The sequence below is a fragment of the Microcebus murinus genome, chromosome 18, assembly GCF_040939455.1.
Source record: "Microcebus murinus isolate Inina chromosome 18, M.murinus_Inina_mat1.0, whole genome shotgun sequence".
NCBI classification, from domain to species: domain Eukaryota; kingdom Metazoa; phylum Chordata; class Mammalia; order Primates; family Cheirogaleidae; genus Microcebus; species Microcebus murinus.
The window spans coordinates 49,771,046-49,790,481 of NC_134121.1; the positions used below are offsets into that span (position 1 = coordinate 49,771,046).

General features: G+C 41.2%; 1 protein-coding gene across 12 annotated transcripts in view; it reads right to left on the reverse strand.

Moving 5' to 3' along the window:
• Positions 1-19,436, reverse strand: part of BPTF (bromodomain PHD finger transcription factor) — a 137,636-nt gene that overhangs the window by 105,942 nt on the left and 12,258 nt on the right. The window lies entirely within an intron of this gene.

Below are 19,436 nucleotides of genomic sequence, written 5' to 3' on the forward strand. Positions count from 1 at the left end.
CTTTTTGCTATATATTTTTAGCTGGCCAATTAATTTCTTTCTATTTTTAGTAGAGACGGGGGTCTCACTCTTGCTCAAGCTGGTTTTGAACTCCTGACCTTGAGCAATCCTCCCGCCTCAGCCTCTCAGAGTGCTAGGATTACAGGCGTGAGCCACCATACCTGGCCACCAGTTAAGCAACTTTTGAACACCGGTTCCCCAATTTATGAAATGTGATGTCCAAGCATATGTAAGTATAAATGTATCTATGTGTAACATTTGAGATTTTAGTTTGTAACAAGCATACATATCTCACTTAATCCCCTGAGCAAGTCCATGGAGATATCAACCCTGCTTTATAAATAAGAAAACTTTCCAGTAGAAGAGGAAAGTTAAAAAAAAAACAAAAAAAAATAAAAAAAATAAGAAAACTTGTTGAAAGTAACAAGTTTTTTCAAAAACTGTTATTACATTTTTCGATCATGTCTATAGAATGGTAAATGTATTTTTTCTACTTTTCAAAAGCAGTTTTAATGAGATCAATTAACATTAAATTCATTTTGGTACAATTAAGTTTTATTAACCATGATTTTGGGTTGCTTGATAACCTGTTACTGTCCCTCCATCCTCTCACCTCCAGCTTACTTTCATTGTCTTCAATTAAAGTGGCACATGATACCAGGAGAAAAAAGTATGCAAAAGAATGTAACAGGTCAAGATGTTTAAATGCAACCCAACATTCATTTACTAGAAAGCACATTTTCCAAATAAGAATACACTCATCGCTTTCTGTAGAAAAAAATCCCAGGGGTCACTCTGGGCCAGTCCATTTCACTGTCTTTTGGAAATTATTTGGAACTTATGTGCATAAATACAAATAAGAGAGAATAGAAAAGGATTAAAAGTGAAGAATGAACCTAAAGGAATTCCCTCAAATAAGAGTAGGAGAAAAACAAGTCAGCAAATGAGACAAAACTGCTCATAGAACAATTCTCTGTGTTCCTCTCAGATGTTTATGCACAATGTCTGTCAAATAGAGTCCAGGCAAAGGATTATGGAAGAAAAAGCTGGAAAACCAGTTCTAGGACCAGAATGCAGTGGTCCTTAAAGGTTAAGGAATTTGTATAGTATTTTGGCGGTAATGAGGGTTGTTAAAGGTTTTTTGAGCAAGGCAGTGACATGAATGTTTCAGAAAGACTTCTGTGACATTAGTGTACAGAATGAATAGGACAGGGGGAGGAGATCAGAGGCAGGACATCTACTGCAACTACCCAGGGGATAAAAAAAATCTAGATTCAGAGTTCAGCTATTAAAACAGAAAAAGGATAAAGTGACCCTACAGGCCGGGCGTGGTAGCCCACGCCTGTAACCCTAGCACTCTGGGAGGCCAAGGTGGGCGGATTGTTTGAGCTCAGGAGATCAAAACCAGCCTGAGCAAGAGTGAGACCCCGTCTCTACTATAAATAGACAGAAATTAATTGGCCAGCTAATACATATAGAAAAAGTTAGCCAGGCATGGGACGCATGCCTGTAGTCCCAACTACTTGGGAGGCTGAGGCAGTAGGATCGCTTGATCCCAGGAGTTTGAGGTTGCTGTGAGCTAGGCTGATGTCATGGCACTCACTCTAGCCTGAGCAACAAAGTGAGATTCTGTCTCAAAAAAAAAAAAAAAAAAAAAAAAAGGCCGGGCGCTGTGGCTCACGCCTGTAATCCTAGCTCTTGGGAGGCCGAGGCGGGCGGATTGCTCAAGGTCAGGAGTTCAAAACCAGCCTGAGCAAGAGCGAGACCCCGTCTCTACTATAAATAGAAAGAAATTAATTGGCCAACTGATATATATATAAAAAAAAATTAGCCGGGCATGGTGGCGCATGCCTGTAGTCCCAGCTACCCGGGAGGCTGAGGCAGAAGGATCACTCGAGCCCAGGAGTTTGAGGTTGCTGTGAGCTAGGCTGACGCCACGGCACTCACTCTAGCCTGGGCAACACAGTGAGACTCTGTCTCAAAAAAAAAAAAAAAAAAGTGACCTTACGAAGAAGGAAATCAACTGGTGTGGAATATAACAACAAAACCAAAAGTGTTCATATCTTCAACTCTTTCCTCGATGTTTAACTCTGATACAATTTCTCCTCCAAAAACTTGTTCTAATTCCCCAGGTTCCTCTGAATTCTTGTAGCTTTCTTTGAACCACATGTTAACCTACAATATATTATAATCTAACTTTTCATGGTATCTTGGTGATCTACCCAACTAAACTCCCAGCTCCTTCTTGACACAGATTTGGCATATTTCCTTTACTGTAAGCCTCTGCCCTGCATCAATCCCTTTAGAGAATCTCCCTTCCCCACTCCATGTGGTTCTGATGCGGCTCCCAATCACAGTATTCCATTGCCTGATTACTGGAGTGAACACCTGGTCCAAGGCAGGCCAATGAGAATCTTTTCCTGGGATTTTATATTCAGATGCTGAGTGAGAGGTGGTCTGGAGCTCTTTCTTTCCATGAAGGTGGGCAGAAGCCGTCTGTGGCTACCTCACCTGTGCCTCCCTAATGGAGAAGGAAATGAAGACAACAGACAGAAGCAGAAGTGAGAGAGAAATGATAGGGTCTTGACAACTCTTCAGTCCTGGCCTTTGAATTTCCCATTCACGAAAGCCAAAACCATTCCCCTTTCACTTAAGTGAGCATGAACTGCTTTTCTATTACATGCAACCCAAAGCGTTCTGACTGAAACAGTTTAATACAGTAGCTTTTTTAATAATGAGAATTGCAGGAAATTACCATTTTAAATTACCAAGGAAGGCCGGGCGCTGTGGCTCACGCCTGTAATCCTAGCTCTTGGGAGGCCGAGGCGGGCGGATTGCTCAAGGTCAGGAGTTCAAAACCAGCCTGAGCGAGACCCCGTCTCTACTATAAATAGAAAGAAATTAATTGGCCAACTAATATATATATAAAAAATTAGCCGGGCATGGTGGCGCATGCCTGTAGTCCCAGCTACCCGGGAGGCTGAGGCAGAAGGATCACTCGAGCCCAGGAGTTTGAGGTTGCTGTGAGCTAGGCTGACGCCACGGCACTCACTCTAGCCCGGGCAACAAAGCGAGACTCTGTCTCAAAAAAAAAAAAAAAAAAAAGTAAAAAAAAAAAAAAAACCAGCCTGAGCAAGAGCGAGACCCCGTCTCTACTATAAATAGAAAGAAATTAATTGGCCAACTGATATATATATAAAAAATTAGCCGGGCATGGTGGCACATGCCTGTAGTCCCAGCTACTCGGGAGGCTGAGGCAGAAGGATCACTCAAGCCCAGGAGTTTGAGGTTGCTGTGAGCTAGGCTGACACCACGGCACTCACTCTAGCCTGGGCAACAAAGTGAGACTCTGTCTCAAAAAAAAAAAAAAATTACCAAGGAAAAGAGTTCATGTTAAAAAAATAATCTGTTGATAGTACTAGAATTTGTAAGACAGTAACAGAATACTGTCTAATTTAATTTAATGTCAAATCTAAAAGTATCAGCCTTCACACATTCTGAAAGATTTTGGATAACTATTGTATTGGTCTGACTTTTTTTTAGCTTATATAAAGCTAAAGCCTGCCAGTTTTCCGTTGGTTTTAGAGATAAAGGAAGATAAGCTACCAGAGGTCCATAAGATCTAAAATACATATTATCTAGCTGGAAACAACAAACCAGCTTCTATGCAAACTATGATTATATGTTATTCATATGGAACGACCTGAGCACTATTCACACTGTTAACATTAAATACTGGTCAGTTCACTCTGATACATTATTGGGAAAGTATAAATTGGTTCCATTTTCTTACAAGGCAATTTGGCAAAAAACTATCTGAATACATATTCCACTGACCCAGCAATTCTACCTCCTGGAATTTATCCAACAGATGTAATCACACATCCATTTAAATAAGTACACAAATACTTAATTCAACATAGTTTAAGGGTTGAAATTTTGTGTGGGTATTTTGTGTTTTTTTTCTTTTTAACCTAAATATCTATCAATAGTTAAATGAATGATGATGTATATACACTATGCTATAAAACCTAGTAGTTAAAAAGAATAAGAACCAGGTGTGGTGGCTCACAGCTATAGTCCCAGATACTCTCAAGGCTAAGGCAGGAGGATTGCTTGAATCTAAGAGTTCATGAGCAGCCTGGGCAATACAGTGAGATCTTATCTCAAACAAAAAGAAAAGAAAAGAAAAATTCATATGTGTTAAAATTGAAACAATCTTTAAAACACATTATTAGGCCGAGTGCGGTGGCTCACGCCTGTAAAAACAAACAAACAAACAAACAAAACACATTATTAAATGGAGGCAACAGTGAGCTACATAATAATGAACAGATTGTCACTTGATAAAGAAACTAAGGGGAAGGAGGAGGAGGAAAAGGGGACAGTGATAAAGTAAATATGTCTAGGAGGTCATATAAAAATCTTTTTGGCCAGGTGTGGTAGGTAGCTCATGCCTGTAATTTCAGCACTTTGGGAGACCAAGATGGGAGGACTGCTTGAGGCCAGGAGCTAAAGACCAGCCTGAGCAACATAGTGAGATCCCATATCTACAAAAAAATAAGAAAATTAGCTGGGCGTGGTGGTGCAGGCCCTGTATTCCTGGCTACTAGGGAGGCTGAAGCAGAAGGCTTTCTTTTTTTTTTTGAGGCAGAGTCTCACTTTGTTGCCCAGGCTAGACAGAGTGAGTGCCATGGCGTCAACCCAGCTCACAGCAACCTCAAACTCCTGGGCTCAAGGTGATCCTGCTGCCTCAGCCTCCTGAGTAGCTGGGACTACAGGCATGTGCCACCATGCCCGGCTAATTTTTCCTATATATATTAGTTGGCCAATTAATTTCTTTCTATTTATAGTAGAAACGGGGTCTCGCTCTTGCTCAGGCTGGTTTTGAACTCCTGATCTTGAGCAATCTGCCCGCCTCGGCTTCTGCGTGAGCCACCACGCCTGGCCCAGAAGGCTTTCTTGAGCCCAGGAATTCAAGGTTACAGTGAGCTATGATCAGGTCACTGCACTCCAGCTTGGGCAGCAGAATAAAATGTCATCTCTTTGAAAAACAAAACTTTTTAATTAATTAAAAAAATTAAAAAAGAATCTTCTAAAAGTAGTTGCTTCTTGGGAGAACTTAGAAACAGGAAAAGATGAAAGACTAGTTTTTAAAAACCTTTTTATACTTTTTTTTTTTTGAGACAGAATGTCTCTTTGTTGCCCAGGCTAGAGTGAGTGCCGCCAGTCAGCCTAGCTCACAGCAACCTCAAACTCCTGGGATTAAGCAATCCTCCGCCTCAGCCTCCCGAGTAGCTGGGACTATAGGCATGCGCCACCATGCCCAGCTAATTTTTTCTCTATATTTTTAGTTAGCCAATTAATTTCTTTCTATTTTTTTGGTAGAGATGGAGTCTCACTCTAGCTCAGGCTGGTTTTGAACTCCTGACCTTGAGCAATCCATCCCCCCACTTCAGCCTCCGAAGAGTGCTAGGATTACAGGCATGAGCCACGGCATCCGGCCCTATCTGTCCTGTTTTTAGTGGTTGCTCTAGATATTACAAAATATACACCTAACCTGTCTACTTAGATTTACTTTTTAAAATATCTCATGCATTTTTTTTTTTTAATTATGAACGTAAGGAATGAGGAGGAGGGTTCAGTTTCCTATTTTTGTTTGTTTTGAGACAGAGTATCACTCTGTTGTCCTGGGTAAAGTGCACCCGCACCACAATGGCTCACTGCAACCTCAAACTCCTGGGCTCAAGTGATCCTCCTGCCTCAGCCTCCCAAGTAGCCAGGACTACAGACTCATGCCACCATGTTTGCCTATTTTTCTATTTTTAGTAGAGACAGGGTCTCACTCTTGCTCAGGCTGGTCTCAAATTCCTGAGTTCAAGCAATCCTCCTGCCTCAGCCCCCAAGAGTGGTAGGATTACAGGCATGAGACACCGCTCCCGGACTCATACATATACTTTCTATCATAATATCTTAAAAGAAAAAATTGGGTGTCTCAAAAATTACAAAAAAATTAACATTCACATCAGTAAAATGCTGCTGCTACTAATGACCACGGATAGTCTTGTATAAATACAAATATAAGGTCATAATACCAAATTCAAAGATTTCAGTTTATAGAACAAAGCACAGATTACAGAGTATAAGGAAAAAACACATCAAATTAAACCACTTAAGGCTAGCACTCTGGGAGGGCGAGGCGGGCAGATTGCTCGGGGTCAGGAGTTCGAAACCAGCCTGAGCAAGAGCGAGACTCGTCTCTACTATAAACAGAAAGAAATTAATTGGCCAACTAATATATATATAGAAATAATTAGCCGGGCATGGTGGCACATGCCTGTAGTCCCAGCTACCTGGGAGGCTGAGGCAGGAGAATGGTTTGAGCCCAGGAGTTTGAGGTTGCTGTGAGCTAGGCTGACGCCACGGCACTCACTCTAGCCTGGGCAACAAAGTGAGACTCTGTCTCAAAAAAAAAAAAAAAGCTATAAAGTGAAAAAAAAAGAGACAGGGTCTCACTCTGTCGCCCAGGCTAGAGTACAGTGGTGTGATCACAGCACACTGTAACCTTAACCTCCTGAGCTCAAGCAATCCTCCCACCTCAGCCTCCCAAGTAGCTGGGATCACAGGCATGCATCACCACACCCAGCTAATTTTTTTTATTTTTTGTAGAGATAGGGTCTTGCTGTGTTGCCCAGGCTGCTTTTGAACTCCTGGGCTCAAGAGATCCTTCTGCCTTGGCCTCCCAAAGTGCTGAGAAATGTATTTATAATATGCCATTGAATATTTTATTCATTACCACTTTCTGCACTAATATGTACCAGGTGAATTATATTAATATTTCTATTTTTTTAAAGGATTAATCTCAACCTCACTATTTAGCAGGAAAAGGCAAAGTAAAAACACAATGAGATCCTGTTCCATATTCATCAATGGACCAATATTTAAAAGTTCAACCAAACAAACTACTGGGAAAGATGTAAAACAAAAGAAATACCAGTATACCACCAGTGGGACCACCAGTATACCATCAGTATACCACCACTGTCAACTGGTACCGCAACTTTGGAGAGCAATTCATTAATACCTCTTAGGTTTAAAGTCATGCACAGAACCCTGAAAGAACAGCCTGCAAACCTGTTTGCCCATGACCAAAGTAAGAAATATATTTTACATCCTAATCCAGTATACACACCCCAGAAAACAAAAGTTCTAAAACAAATATTGCTCTTACTACATGCCTTACACTAATACTTTCTCTTCTCTTATTCTACCAATATCTTCTATTTTCTTCCTACTTTTAAAACATGCCGATTGCAGCTCACAATTTGAAAAACATGTATGAAGGCTGATTACTTTTAAATCAGACATTAAATTAGACATTATTTTGTTACTGCCTTCTCTTATCAGGAGATACCCTCCTTATGCATATGCAGAGAACCTTTAATACGTTTATAAGACCAAAGAAATAATCAACAAAGCAGGAAACAACCAAAATGTCCATCAACAGGGAAATGGTTAAATTATGGAACATTCATTTAATAGGAATCTATAGATCAGTACATTAATTTAGGGCTACATATGCCAACAAAGATCAATCTTAAAAACAAAAACACCATGATGGAAAAAGAAATCAATGAGGCAAAACAAATTAATTTTAAAATTAAAAACCATGCAAAGCCATTTTATGAATAAGTACATATATGTTTATGAATGAATAGATATAGTAACCAGCAATTAACATCAACACTAGAATATAATCTCCTTAAGAGCAGAGAGTTCTGTTTAGGTTGTTTGTTAAGTAGTGGCTAGCACATAGTACATGACTTAATAAACATTTATTGAAAGAATAAGTAGTTTAGAAGTGCTAGCCCACAAAATCACACAAGAAAACAGTGTCTTTACATTATTTGCAGATATTAGAAATTTGTCTGACTTCTCACTCTCTAAGTAAATAAAAGGACTATAAAGAGAAGCCCTATGTAATCCTAGCTTTCTGGAAGGCTGAAACGGGCGGATTGCTCCGAGGTGAGGTGTTCGAAACCAGCCTGAGCAAGAGCAAGACCCCGTCTCTACTATAAATAGAAACAAATTAATTGGCCAACTAATATATATAGAAAAATTAGCCGGGCATGGTGGCGCATGCCTGTAGTCCCAGCTACTCGAGAGGCTGAGGCAATAGGATTTCTTGAGCCCAGGAGTTTGAGGTTGCTGTGAGCTAGGCTGACACCACAGCACTCACTCTAGCCTGGGCAACAAAGCGAGACTCTGTCTCAAAAAAAAAAAAAAAAAAAAAGAGAAGCCCTAGAACAGTGGTCCTAAAACTTTTGAGTGCATCAGGATGTCCTGTAGGGTTGATTCTGATTAAGACAGTTTCTGATTCAGTATGTCTAGAACAGAGTCTGAGAATCTGCATCTCTAACAATTTACAGGTGATACTGTGTTCTTCTGGGAGCTCACACTGAGAACCACCTCCCTTTAACTTAGAATGGTTATTCCCCTTAACATCCAAATGAGTAAAAAGACACATTAGATGAAATTCCACATGTTACCTTCAAACCTTCCTAATCAAAGCCAAGGCTGGAGGATCGCTTGAGCCCAGGAGTTCAAGACCAACCTGGGTAACATAGCGAGATCCTGTCTCTACAAAAAAATTTTTTCATTAGCCAGGTATAGTGGCACATGCTCATAGTCCTAGCTACTAGGGATGCTGAGGCAAGAGGATAGCTTGAGCGCAGGAGTTCAAGGCTGCAGTGAGCTATGATTGTGCCATTGAACTCCAGACTGGGCAACAGAGGGAGACTATGTCTCTTTAAGAGAAAAAACAAAAACAAAAAATACCTTGCTATCAAAAATGTGATTGGTATCATCAATGATATCTGAGAGAAATTCAGAATGTCAGGCCCTCCCCCAAGCCTACTAATTTAGGATCTCTAATTTCTGAAAATCTTCAGGTGATTCACATGGTCATTAAGTTTGCAAAGCTGCCTTAAAACAGTCCTTCCTAAAACTGGAGTGGAGGTGCAGCAACAATCATCTGGTCGGTTGTTAAAAGCAGTCTCAAAAAAAAAAAAAAAAAAAAAAAAAAAAGGCAGTCTCCAATGCAACCCAAGTTTTCAGAACCCCAGATGAAGCTCAGTAATCTGCATTTTCATCCTCCCCAAATAATTCTGATGTGCAGGCAAGTTTGAAAACTACTGTTCTAAAGAAACTCGATAGGCCGAGTGAGCCTGGGAGGGGGGGGTTGCTCACACCTGTAATCTTAGCACTCTGGGAGGTCACGGCGAGAGGATTGAGCTCAGGAGTTCGAGACCAGCCTGAGCAAGAACGAGACCCTGTCTCTACTAAAACAATAGAAAGAAATTAGCTGGGCAACTAAAAAATATATATATATAAAAATTAGCTGGGCATGGTGGCCTGTAGTCCCAGCTACTCGGGAGGCTGAGGCAGGAGGATCACTTGAGCCCAGGAGTTTGAGGTTGCTGTGAGCTACGCTGATGCCACGGCACTCTAGCCCAGGCAACAGAGTGAGACTCTGTCTCAAAAAAAAAAGAGTCATGATTAGAATAGGAATGATGTAAAAGAAAGCTAAAGCTTAATCAAAGGCATTAAGAAGCCTACAAAAACAAAATGCTAAGGACGGAAAGTGGTCTGCACAGATTGTGAAGAAGAAAAGAGCAACAACTTTGTCAATTAATCTCCAGTATAGACTAGGTTAAGGGAGTGAATTTTTTGAATGGATGACAGAGAGTCTGGACCACCTGACAGGTTGTTACCTTAATGGAGGAATTATGTTACTATATATAGATACATTCATTAAAATGATCTGGCAGTGGTTGAGGCAAAACTTTCTGCTCTTTTGCATCCCATAACAGAAAGAGTCTACAGAGATGATCTTTTCTCTGAACTCTGCAGATGAAATGGTCAATAGTATTCACCATGTGTTAATTACTTAGGGCCCTTTTCTACATGCCTTGGTTTTTTCAATACGCACTGTGGTCACAATCTGTTAATTTCTCATTTTCTAAATAAAAAGAAAAAAACTTGCCTATACATCTTCAACAGATATTGTCTTACTTTGCTAAAGTTCTGATAAATATTAGACATTTTTCAAGGCCTTGCTCAAATGTCACCTCCACTGTCCTTTGCTGTGCCTACTGGCATTGTGCTTCTCTAACACTTTACACAGCTCCCCATTATACTGTGAGCACATTTGTATTACAAGCAACTGATCATGTGCCCCTGGCTAATTTGTTAACTCCTTTGGAGCACAGATAATGTCTTAGTTATGTAGTAACTAAGAAATATTTGTTCAAATAATGATACCCATGAACAAAACCTACTACAAAAGTCATGACAAGATTAAAAGCCAGAATAAAATCTTTTTCAGAGTTGACACATAAATTTTTACTGTATTAATCCTAAAAGGAATATTTACAGAGTATTTTCAGACTTCTAGACCTAAAAAAACAACTCTACATATAATGTGTTTCTAGAGGGAAAAAAATGTATTATCGGCCCCCCATTTCTAATTGGCATCTGAGAAAAAGACGGACAACTCAGTAGAGGTATAGGGATGAGAAGGAAGTTCATTTACAGCAGAATATTCGAGATCTAATAAAATCTAAGTCTTTAGGCCGGGCGCTGTGGCTCACGCCTGTAATCCTAGCTCTTGGGAGGCCGAGGCGGGCGGATTGCTCAAGGTCAGGAGTTCAAAACCAGCCTGAGCAAGAGCGAGACCCCGTCTCTACTATAAATAGAAAGAAATTAATTGGCCAACTGATATATATACAAAAAATTAGCCGGGCATGGTGGCGCATGCCTGTAGTCCCAGCTACCTGGGAGGCTGAGGCAGAAGGATCACTCGAGCCCAGGAGTTTGAGGTTGCTGTGAGCTAGGCTGACGCCACGGCACTCACTCTAGCCTGGGCAACAAAGCGAGACTCTGTCTCAAAAAAAAAAAAAAAAAAATCTAAGTCTTTAATCTACTGTTACACATATATAAACCATGAATGGCATAACAAAAATAATCTGTGATGCATTTAATAGTAATCTTTTTTTTTTTTTTTTTGAGACAGAGTCTCGCTTTGTTGCCTAGGCTAGAGTGAGTGTCCTGGCATCAGCCTAGCTCACAGCAACCTCAAACGCCTGGGGTCAAGCAATCCTCCTGCCTCAGCCTCCCAAGTAGCTGGGACTACAGGCATGCGCCACCATGCCCAGCTAATTTTTTCTATATATATTAGCTGGCCAATTAATTTCTTTCTATTTATAGTAGAGACCGGGTCTCACTCTTGTTCAGGCTAGTTTCGAACTCCTGAACTTGAGCAATCCGCCCGCCTCGGCCTCCCAGAGAGCTAGGATTACAGGCGTGAGCCATCGCGCCCGGCCGATAGTAATCTTTTAAAAATTATGAAACTGAGGCCGGGCATGGTGGCTCACACCTGTAATCCCAGCGCTTTGGGAGGCCAAGGCGGGAGGATTGCTTGAACCTAGGAGTTGAAGACCAGCCTGGGTAACACAGCAAGAGCTCATCTCTACTAAAATAAGAAAATATTAGCTGGGCATGGTGGTACATGCCTGTAGCCCCAGCTACTGGGGAGGCTGAGGCAGGAGTATCTCTTGAGACCAGTTCAGGGTTGCAGGACTGTGCACTGTACTCCAGCATGGGTGACAAAGTTAAGAACCTGTCTCTAAAAAATAAAAATTATAAGGCCGGGCGCGGTGGCTCACGCCTGTAATCCCAGCACTCTGGGAGGCCGAAGCGGGTGGACTGCTCGAGGTCAGGAGTTTGAAACCAGCCCCTAAGCAAGAGCAAGACCCCATCTCTACTATAAATAGAAACAAATTAATTGGCCAACTAATATATACCTAAATATATATACCTAATATATACTTAATATATATACCTAATATATACTTAATATATATACCTAATATATATAGTATATAGTATATATACTATATATCATTTACAGCAGAATATTCGAGGTATATATTAGGTATATATTCGAGGTATATATTAGGTATATATAGTATATATACCCAATATATACCCAGGAGTTTGAGGTTGCTGTGAGCTAGGCTGACACCATGGCACTCACTCTAGCCTGGGCAAAAAAGCGAGACTCTGTCTCAAAAAAAAAATAAAAGCAAGGCCAGGTGCGGTGGCTCATGCCTGTAATCCTAGCACTCTGGGAGGCCAAGACGGGTGGATTGCCCAATGTCAGGAGTTCGAAACCAGCCTGAGCAAGAGCCACGGCACTCTAATCTGGGCAACAAAGTGAGACTCTGTCTCAAAAAAAAACCAATTATGAGACTGATTTGTCAAAAGTAACAAGGATTTATTCTTTGATCCCGAAGTGTCCCAATCTAGTATTAAGGTTATTACTGAACAAGGTTGTGCTCTTTAAGAACATTCCATTTGCCTCTACTCCCTATCCTTTCAGGTCAGTAATAATACAAAAGCAGCAGCTAGCTTTTACAGAATGCTTCCTATATGCCAGGAATTATGTTAAGCACTTTTAAATGCATTATCTAATTTTATCCTTGGATCAACTCCATAAAGTAGATACTATTATTACCTCCTTTCAAAGATGCTTACAGAAAGACTAAATGACTTGTCCAAGGTAACAGCCAGCTAAGAGGTACAATTAAAACACAATTCCACCTGTCTCCTAAGCTTGTGCTCTTACTACTACATTAGACTTCCTCTCATATTGTTAAAAAAACACCACCTAGGCCGGGCCGGGTGGCTCACACCTGTAATCCTAGCACTCTGGGAGGCCAAGGCAGGCAAACTGCTCGAGGTCAGGAGTTCGAAACCAGCATGATCAAGAGTGAGACCCCCGTCTCTACTATAAATAGACAGAAATTAATTGGCCAACTAACATATATAGAAAAAACTAGCCAGGCATGTGGCACATGCCTGTAGTCCCAGCTACTCAGGAGGCTGAGGCAGGAGGATCACTTGAGCCCAGGAGTTTGAGGTTGCTGTGAGCTAAGTTGATGCCATGGCACTCATTCTCGCCTGGGCAACAAAGTAAGACTCTATCTCAAAAAAAAAAAAGGCCGGGCGCAGTGGCTCACGCCTGTAATCCTAGCACTCTGGGAGGCCGAGGTGGGCGGATTGCTCGAGGTCAGGAGTTCGAAACCAGCCTGAGCAAGAGCGAGACCCCATCTCTACTATAAATAGAAAGAACTTAATTGGCCAACTAATATATATACAAAAAATTAGCCGGGCATGGTGGCTCATGCCTGTAGTCCCAGCTACTTGGGAGGCTGAGGCAGGAGGATTGCTTGAGCCCAGGAGTTTGAGGTTGCTGTGAGCTAGGCTGACTCCACGGCACTCACTCTAGCCTGGACAACAAAGCAAGACTCTGTCTCAAAAAAAAAAAAAAAAAAACAAAAGTTTAGTTCAAAGCAAAAGTTAAAAACCCCTAAATGGAACAAAGATTTTGTAATGATAAAAGATATGGTCCACAATGAAGATATAAAAGCAACAAGTCTTTCTATAAAACATAAATGTGATGGTGCCAGTCCCCAACTTCAAGCCTTCTCAGTGATTCAAATAACCTCAGAACATCTTGAAAGTACTGAGAGAAATGTCAACCCAGAATTCTATATCCAGCAAAAATACCTTTCAACAATTAGGGAAAAATAAAGACATTTCAGATTAAGAAAAACTAAGAGAATTTATTGCTAGAAGTCCTGCCCTAAAACAAACAATAAAAGAAGGTCTTTAGGCTGAAGGGAAATGATACCAGAGTGAATATCAGAACTGGAGGAATGAGTTAAGGAGCAGCAGAAATGATTAGTGTCTTGGAAAATCAAAAAACACAAAACAACTGTTTCTCTTCTTAAGGTCTTTAAAATATGTATAATGGTTGAAAGTAAAAATTACCATTGTCTGGTATGTATGTAGATATATATGACGATTATAAGGGGGGGCTAGAATAAAGGAACCTATATGGTTTTGATGCTTTTACATTTTATTTAAAGAGATAAAATGCTAAATCTACGTAGACACATTAGGTATATATTTTGTAATACCTAGAGCAACCACTAAAAACAAAAACAGGACAGATAGGGCCAGATGCTGTGGCTCATGCCTATAATCCTAGCACTCTGAGAGGATCGCTCAAGGTCAGGAGTTCGAAAGCAGCCCGAGCAAGACCAGGGAAAGGAAAAAGGAAAAGAAAGGAAGAAAGAAATTGGCCAATTAAAATATATATATAGAAAAAATTAGCCAGGCATGGTGGCACATGTCTGTAGTCCCAGCTACTCGGGAGGCTGAGGCAGAAGGATCACCTGAGCCCAGGAGTTTGAGGTTGCTGTGAGTTCGGCTGACGACACCATGGCACTCTAGCCCGGGCAACAGAGTGAGACTCTGTCTCAAAAAAAAAAAAAAAAAAAAAAGCCATGAGCTTTCAACTAGAAGCCTTATGATGAGAGCAGATATTCTATTCTTTTTTTTTTTTTTTTTTTTTTTTTTTTGAGACAGAGTCTCGCTTTGTTGCCTAGGCTAGAGTGAGTGCCGTGGCGTCAGCCTAGCTCACAGCAACCTCAAACTCCTGGGCTCAAGCGATCCTTCTGTCTCAGCCTCCCAAGTAGCTGGGACTACAGGCATGAGCCACCATGCCTGGCTAATTTTTTCTATATATATTAGTTGGCCAATTAGTTTCTTTCTATTTATAGTAGAGACGGGGTCTCGCTCTTGCTCAGGCTGGTTTCGAACTCCCGACCTCGAGCAATCCGCCCGCCTCGGCCTCCCAGAGAGCTAGGATTACAGGCGTGAGCCACCGCGCCCGGCCAGATATTCTATTCTTGTAGATAAAGTATTTAAAACTAAAATAAGATTTCATGGCATAAGTGAAAATATTTACAAAACCAATTATGCATTATCCAATTTTGTAAAAAGTATGTTATGGGCCGGGCATGGTGGCTCACGCCTGTAATCCTAGCACTCTGGGAGGTTGAGGCAGGCGGATTGCTCCAGGTCAGGAGTTCGAAACCAGACTGAGAAAGAGTGAGACCCCATCTCTACTATAAATAGAAAGAAATTAATTGGCCAACCAAAGTATATAGATAAAATTAGCCAGGGACAGTGGCTCATGCCTGTAGTCCCAGCTACTTGGGAGTCTGAGGCAGGAGGATCGCTTGAGCCCAGGAGTTTGAAGTTGCTGTGAGCTAGGCTGACGCCACAGCACTCTAGCTCGGGCAACAGAATGAGACTCTGTCTCAAAAAAAAAAAAAAAAAAAAGTATGTTATATACACACATTCACACAAAGATGGTTACCAAAGGAGAGAAACCAAAATGTTCTGAGTTTTCTAAATTTTCTGTATTTCTTTCCTGATAATGTGAAAAAGCAAGAACAAAAGTTAAAGTTTTTACTAGATTTCCAGAAGCATTATTTTAAAAAGCCAAAGCTTTTCTCCTAACCTAATTATCTAAGTCACATATTAATGTCAAGCACCTAAAAGGGAGTCAGCAAAGTATGGCCAGTTACCATCTGTCTCTGTAAATAAAGTTTTATGAGAGCACAGTCACACTCATTTGTTTACTTACTGTCTATGGCTGCTTTCATGCTACCAGGGCAGAGCTGGGTAGCTGCAACAGTGCCACTATAAGTTGGTCCACAAAACCTAAAATATTTACTACTACCCACTGCTTTGAAAAAAATTTTGCCAAGCCCCTGACAATTAGATCATAGACTCCAGCCTATACTTTACAGGTGAGTAAACTGAGATCCCCAAAAGAATGACTTTCTCTAAGGTTCAGACTTAAGCAGCAACGAAGAACTCCATTTCTACGGTGCTTTCCACCTAGCCAAGGAGCTCTCAAAACAGACATCTGTCTCAGCCCCGTTTGGCAGGTAAACCACAGGTGCTCACATCACAAGTGAGTCTATTTGCCAATAAATTGATGAGGAGAGGACTTTAAGCCCAATGGGAATCCAAGAGCACCTGCTAAAGGTGCTGAGTAATCCTTTAACAACCACATAAACAGGCCGGGCGCGGTGGCTCACACCTGTAATCAAGCACTCTGGGAGGCCGAGGCAGGCAGACTGCTCGAGGTCAGGAGTTCGAAACCAGCCCGAGCAAGAGCGAGACCCCGTCTTTACTATAAATAGAAAGGAATTAATTGGCCAACTAATATACATAGAAAAAATTAGCCAGGCATGGTGGTGCATGCCTGTAGTCCCAGCTACTTGGGAGGCTGAGGCAGGAAGATCGCTTGAGCCCTGGAGTTTGAGGATGCTGTGAGCTAGGCTGACGCCACGGCACTCTAGCCTGGGCAACAAAGCGAGACTCTGGCTCAAAAAAAATTAAAAATCACATAAGCAGAGATTGGGGAAGGTTTAAAAACAAACAGGTGATGGGGATACAAGCTAGTTCAGCCCTTTAAATGGCACATGCTGCAACCCTATAATCCAATCCCAGTCCTAGGAATCTACCCTACAGAACACCAGCATTAAGAGGACAGCACAAAGCAAAAAAGGCCTAAAATCTCAATAGGCAAATAAATATTAACAGCAAATGTGGGTATGTATTAATAAAGGAAAAAAAGGGACAAGGTCTTCACCTTTCGTGTTAGGACCCGGTGAGCATGTGAGTTTGTGACCCCTGCCATAATAATCTCCACTGGGAGGTTTCTTCTGAGAGGGAAGGTTCACAACTCAAGCTATTAAGGCAATTAAGGATGATACACATGGAAGAAAGCAACCTTCCAAGTTTATAGAGGATCAAAAATCTGAGGCATCTCACTTAGATAATTCAGACTTAAAAGTTCAAATATGTATCTGAAATTACAGTAAAAACCATTTTTTAAATTTTTGTGTTCCTAACACTTTGAAAGCACAGTACAGTCATAAATTGGAGAAAAAAGTAATTTACTGAATAAGATTTCAAGTATGTGAAATAATTTCAATATCTACAAGAACAGGGAAAACTGCATTGATAATTTTATTAGCTACTTTAAATTTTGGACTATTTCCTCAGACAAGGGTTGATACAGCTATACAAGGATTAGAAAGGAAAAACGACAAGAAGAGAAATTGCACACAGATTCATATGTGCATTTCTGAAATACTTTTTATTTCCATAAATAGAATCTACTATACACAGACCTCAAAAGAGGCAATGTAAAATGAACATACTGAAAACTCGTAGGACGCTATATTTCTAGTAAAATATAGAAACTCAACATTGTTCACTAGGTTCAGTATGAATCACTTGGCCATACAGTCTCCCAAGTGTGTGAATTACAGAACATATCCACGAGTAGAGTCTAAGCATGAACTTTCTTAGCAAACCTCAGGAGGTTCCATAGCTGCAATTTAATATCACTTAAATAACAAAAGAATTCCACTCAAAAAACGAGGTATCTTTTCCTTCAAAACTTTCTTCCTTCCTGTCCTATATGTAAACACTGTTAATTTTGCCAGGAATGCGGCAGATTTTCTAACATTAAGTGTTAGCTGACTGCCTCTTCCCCCACCACCAAAAACAACAAATAATGGACTGTCATCTCAACCATGAGCCTAAGTCTTACTGCAGAAATGCAATACCATAGTATACACACAAATAATGCTGGGCCAACAGTCCCAACAAAGAAGAACCAGAGCCAGACTGCTGGGTCTACCCAACCGGCACAGAATTCTCAGCAAAGGAAAAGGCCACAGAAAAAGAGATGTTAGATAAATTCTCACTGGTCTAACACAGACTAGCTGACTACAATCAGTCCAAGAGAGCTTTCTGCAATGATATAAAATGACCCAAACACTCTACATTTGTGTGGTGCAATACATGTCGCTACCAAGTACTTGAAATGTAGCTGGAGCCACTGGGAGACTAAGTTTTAATTTTACTTAAATTTTAATTAATTTAAATGTCAACAGCCATGTGGCTAATGGCTAACGTATTATTGGACAGTACAGAAGTAGAAGGTTAAAAGAATCAGGGCTTTCTCTGACTGGTAGACTCAGTTCAACAATTACCTTATGCTGCCCACTGTATACTAGAGGCTGAATTAGGCACTAAGGAGAAAAACTGAACAAGACCCTCCTTGCCCTAAGGTTCTAATGAAGAAGGGGCCAGATAATTAACAGCCCTTTTCAGTAATGGGCTGTTAATGTCTTAAAAGATAAAGATACAAAGATAGCCTGTGAGATGGATCACACCTGTAATCTCAGCACTTTGGGAGGCTTAGGCAGGAGGATCTCTTGAGACTAGAAGTTCAAGACCAGCCTGGGCAACATAGTTAGATTCCAGGCCAAGCGTGGTGGCTCACGCCTGTAATCCTAGCACTCTGGGAGGCCGAGGTGGGTAGATTGGTCAAGGTCAGGAGCTCGAAACCAGCCTGAGCAAGAGCGAGATCCCATCTCTACTATAAATAGAAAGAAATTAATTGGCCAACTAATATATATATAGAAAAAATTAGCCAGGCATGGTGGCGCATGCCTGTAGTCCCAGCTACTCGGGAGGCTGAGGCAGCAGGATCACTTGAGCCCAGGAGTTTGAGGTTGCTGTGAGCTAGGCTGACGCCACGGCACTCACTCTAGCCTGGACAACAAAGCGAGACTCTGTCTCAAAACAAAAAACAAACAAAAAAAAAAACATAGTGAGATTCCATCTCTATAAAAAATTAAAATAAAAAATTAGCAGGGTGTGGTGGCACCTGCCTGTAGTCCTAACTACTTGGGAGCCTGAGGCAGGAGGATCACGTTGAGCCCAGGAGTTGCAGATTTCAGTGAGCTATTATGATGCCACTGTACTCTAGCCTGGGCAACAGAGTGAGGCTATGTCTCAAATAATAACAACAACAACAACATAACATTAAAGGAGTCAAATAACCAAGAGGATAAAACAATCCTTCCTAAAGGTTTATGAACTTAATAACAGCCTCAACATACAGGGAAACTGATAGAACTCCAAGGAAAAACAGATTAAATCCTTAACAATAGTCATAGACTTCAACACTCGTCTCTCAGTAATCAATATAACAAGTACACAGTCAACACGACACAGAGGGTCTTAAAACACTATCAGCCAGGCCGGGCGCGGTGGCTCACGCCTGTAATCCTAGCACTCTGGGAGGCCGAGGCGGGCAGATTGCTTGAGGTCAGGAGTTCGAAACCACCCTGAGCAAGAGCGAGACCCCGTCTCTACTATAAATAGAAATAAAATTAATTGGCTAACTAATATATATAGAAAAAAATTAGCCGGGCATGGTGGCACATGCCTGTAGTCCCAGCTACTTGGGAGGCTGAGGCAGGAGAATTGCTTGAGCCCAGGAGTTTGAGGTTGCTGTGAGCTAGGCTGACGCCACGGCACTCACTCTAGCCCGGGCAACAAAGCGAGACTCTGTCTCAAAAAAAAAAAAAAACAAAAAAAACACTATCAGCCAACTTAACCTGGCTGACATTTATCAAATACTCCAC